This window comes from Nematolebias whitei, chromosome 14 (assembly GCF_014905685.2).
Source record: "Nematolebias whitei isolate Nwh7 chromosome 14, NemWhi1, whole genome shotgun sequence".
In the NCBI taxonomy this organism is placed as follows: Eukaryota; Metazoa; Chordata; class Actinopteri; order Cyprinodontiformes; family Rivulidae; genus Nematolebias; species Nematolebias whitei.
The window spans coordinates 21,507,141-21,511,986 of NC_056511.1; positions in this window are offsets into that span (position 1 = coordinate 21,507,141).

Genomic DNA, 4,846 nt, shown 5'->3' on the forward strand with positions numbered 1-4,846 from the left:
GACTGAAGCAGTCTTTTGGAATAAAGACGACATGTTGCAACAAGAAGAATCCGTCCAGAGGACCTGACTTATCTCTGTTAGATTTTTGTACCTGGATTATTGAGCAGCATCAGGATACTTGGCAGTCCACCTTACTTTTGTTTCCATCGTTCACTTTAAAATACCTCTGTAAGTTTTTTCTTCTTCCATTTCCAGTGTTTATTGTTGGTTATCGAACAAGTTTATGGTTTATCTCTGCCACCAAAATGAAGGAGTGTTGATCAGCACATTTACCTTAAAATAAAATATAAATATCTCCATAAAGCAGACGTTGTTCCTCCTCTATCTGCTGACTTCTCCACTGAGAAATGAATGTTGTGCTGCTGATAAGTACAATTGGAACACTTTTCTGAGTAAAAATATGCATGCTGTGTATTTGAGTGATAGGCGGTACTGATATTAGTACTGGTGCATCCCTGGTGCTAAACTAATTTGAACAAGAGCTACATTGATGTCTCTTAGGGGGCTGAATAGTGAATGTTTGTACTTTTGGAAATGAGGGATTTTCTGGACTGGAAGTGAACAGAGAATGAAGTAAACCTTACTGGTTTTAGTTCAAGGTATTCAAGTGGGAGTTACACCGTGGAGGAAAATAGAAGGAGAGGTTCTTTTTTTTTGGTCTGCGGCAGTTCAGAATGACGGACCCTGAGTGGAGGGAGACATTGTATCCACCACCAGGTGCAGTGGAGGAGCCAGGGGGTAATCAATGGTGGCCTTAGTCCCCATAGATTAATCTTCAGCCACCCAAATCCATCCATCCATTATCTTTACCCGCTTCTTCCCTTTTGGGTCACAGTGGTTGCCGGTGCCCATGTCCAGCAATCACTGTGTGAGGGGCGGGGTACACTCTGGACAGGTCTCCAGTCCATCACAGGGACACACAGAGACAAACGAGACAAACAACCATTCAGTCTCTCACTCACACCGAGGGACAATTTAGAGTTACCAATCAGTCTAACATGCATGTTTTTAGTCTGTGGGAGGAAACCGGAGTACCCGGAGAAAACCCATGCATGCACCGAGAGAACATGCAAACTCCAACCAGAAAGGCCCCCAGACTGGGATTTGAACCAGGGCGACCTGCTTGCTGAGAGGCAGCAGCTCTACCAGTTGTGCCAGCGTGCTGCTGCTACCCAATTCATTTGAGGAAACTATACTTTTAAGCAATACCAAAACTAGAAAGTAAAGTTTCCTCAAATGATGGAGGTAGTCCGTTTACAAACATATCTGGTGGCAGCCATAAAAAAATATATATATATATGGTGGCAGCCATCTTGGATTTTGACCTGGCAACCCAATTTTTGAAAGGAACCTTTCCTACAATGAGATGCAGCCACACACCTTTTTTCCAAGTTATAGGCCTTACAACATTCACAGATGGATGGACAGATGGAGGGTATTTCCAAATCACCCTTTTCACTTTTCAGGTATAAAATGAGCAGAAGTTTAAGGAACACCTGAGCTCACATAAAGAGATACTTTAAAGGTGAGGAGGTATCCAGGCTTGAAAGACAGAAGGAAGAGAGTGAATCAGAGGATGATGACTGAAGGGGGAATTAGGTAATCACGTTAGACTGAAGACAGCTGCAGTCAGCCCGTCTGTCAGCATGGTGAGGGTTGCATTTTTACAGCTGGTGGATGATTTCTCCTCTGATGGAAGGTGAGGGGTCAGTGAAAATCTCAATTATCTCTCAATCAGCTGGAGCAGTTTTGGTGTTCTGACACACACTGATCAAAAAAGACCAGAAAATATGCATTTCATTCAGAAGTTAGTTTGCACAACTGATTTTTTATCCAACCTCATCAACCCATCACCCTGTTGGTGTCTTGCTTTATGGCAAATCAAAAAGAGAAAGTTAAATAAAACGGCTTTAACGTTTTAATCAAAGTAACAATTACATTTTCGAGCTTAATTAAACCTGACGGCATCAACCTACAACAAAACTGCTTTCTTTAGTTCGTTGATATTAACCTTTTAAAGAGGAAATATTTTATCGTACAGTGTTTTTTTTTTTGTTTGTTTGTTTTTTTTTAGAAAAAAAGAGGATTTTAGTCAAATATGTTTGTACTCAGTGGAACAAATGTGGCTAGTCCAACAAATCACCTCAGACTAGCACCTGGATGATTTGGTCAACATGTTCTACATGTCCATACCAATACAGTAGCCCCCCACTACTTTGCGGTTCGACTTTCGCGGACTCACTATGTTGTGTTTTGTCAACCCACATTAACATATTTTTTTGTAATAATGTACAGGACACATAGATTGTAAACTTTAATATTACTCACGTGATTGGGGCAGTACTGGATACTGTACAGTAAAACATTAACGAAAAATTAAAATACTTCGGACAGGTGCCACCATTTTGTAGTTTTCTCTGAAGAAGTCTACTGTACACTGTATTCCCACTCATAATGACCACATTTCCCATAAGCCAACAGTGCCCCACCCTGAAGCCCTGTTTCCTTCTGCTGAGAGACTAGATAGAAAGTTTTGATCTGATTGGAAAAAGTTTGGCACTTATTACAGTGACTTCGGCGCCCAGCAGATGCATAGAGCCGCACAGAACTCACCGAATCAGACCAGAACCAGTTTAAAACCAGACCTCCAGACCCATTGGTGAATCTGGAGACCTGGTAGCTGGTCCATTAGGACTTCCGCACTGCCAAATGTCCGGGGCTGTTTCCAGAGCCCACCTGGACTTTTTTTTTCATCTCTTGCAACCGTCCCACAGTGGGGACGCGCTGGTGAAATTTATTAGTTACAGTTGTTAAAATTAGTAGCTTTAAGAGTTTAGACGATTGATTGTGGGCTTCATCGCTGCAGGGTACATCTGCAGAAATGAACCCAGTCGAACCGGAACTGAAAAATTTAATTACTAGCTCATGTTGCTGTTCTGCAGAGCCTGGTCAATAAAATTTAGTAGCTACATATGCAGTACTGTACGTATGTTGTTAAAATGATGAAGGTTTAAGAGTTTAGAACATTGCAAGAGTGTGGGAAGGGTTTCTAAAGCCTTAAAATATAGATAAATACTAAAATAAATATAACGTTGCTACTTTGCGGATTTTCACTTATTGCAGGGGGTTTGGGACTGAACCCCCTCAATAAACGAGGGACTACTGTAATACAGTCTTTACTGAGCTGTGCAGTCTGCTTTAAAACAATCTGACTAATATGCATGTCGCACCAAGTTTCCAGAACTTTTTGTTGAGGAGGGACATCTGACCAGGAAGTCTACTGGACGCCTCCTTTTAGAGGTGTTCTGGGCATTTCTCACTGGAAAGTGACCTTGGGGCAGACCCTGAACTCAGTGGAGGGATTGTGTATCCTCTCCGGTCTGGGAACACCTTAAGGTCCCAGGATGAGCTGGAGAGGACACACCAGACAAGTTGCTTGCTTCAAGAGGCCATCAGCAAGAAAAAAAAAACTTCTCCTAACTTTACTTTGTGAAAATGGACCCTCGTGACCCTTCTTCTTTGACTGTTGTGAAGTTCAGTATAAGTCCAGAACAGACGCCAGAGGTCAGATTCAAACACAATCAGTTCATCTGGACAGTTTCTTTTTTATAGAGACATTTCGCCCTCTATCCGGAGGACTTCATCAGTCTGAGGTATTCCAGTAAACTGTTTTCTCACCAAGCAGTAAACTTCTTAAGTGGACCAACCAATTTGCTGGAGCTAAGATGGTTTCTGGGGGCCGTCCTGTCCCCCATCGACTCCTCTCAGGCAGGCAGCCACAGCCAAAGTGGTTCAAGGCAACAAGGTTCATGTTCAATCATCCAGGTATCAAATCCAATAATTCTCAGTCATGTCATCTGGACAGTTTCTTTTTTATATTGTTTGATATTTATATTTTTCTTTTTTAAGCACTCTGGATAGAGGGTGAAACGTCTCTATGAAAAATAAACTGTCCAGATGACCTGACTGAGAATTATTGGATTTGATACCTGGATGATTTAGCATGAACTTCGTTTTCCAAACTAAATGTTTTAGTTTGAAAATCCATCAGAAATGAATGATCTGAACGAAGCTAAGTAATATCCTGATGCATGCTCAATAATCCAGGTAGAAAAATCTAAAAAAAAGTTAAATCTGGTCCTCTGGACATTCAAAAAAATGTTTGTTTGTTTTGCTTTGTTTTGTTTTTTGAATGTCCAGAGGACCAGATTGAACTTTTTTAGAAGCTAAGTAATGTCCAGAAGGAGCAGCGTCTGGTCTCGGACTTCAGATTTATTCTACTTTTTCCACACCACAATCACATGATCCCAGAGCTGAATGAATAAATGCTGTGGGCTGAAAGAACAGATGAACTGCTTTGTTCAAAATGAGTCTGTCCTGATTTATATGTCTATCGTTATGTGTTCATTTACAAAAGAAGATGGTTTTATCAGCACTGTTGAAAAACGTTTGTGGACTGCTGCCTCTTTTAGCAACAAGTGAGCAACATGTTGGACTGAGTTGTTTAGATTCACTAATAATTATCTCACAAACCAAATGGGTTTCTTATCTTCATGTATGTGTTTATACTGTATTTAGAGAAGCTTGTGAAATAAATGTAAATCGTTTTATTTTTTGTTACATTCACACCAAATCTGACTCAGTCACCAGTTTGTTTTCTTCTACCAGTAAGATCATTTTAGTGAGCGATACAAAATGTTTAGCTTAGTTTTTCAGAATATTTTGACTTTTGTGATATTTCTCATTAAAAGTACCGTCAGTTGTTCGCTCTGCTCCCGTTGAAACAAAACACTTGTTTTTTATGGTTCAGCCTCCTGGTGGGTGGTGGTTTAAGCAGTTAACCAGC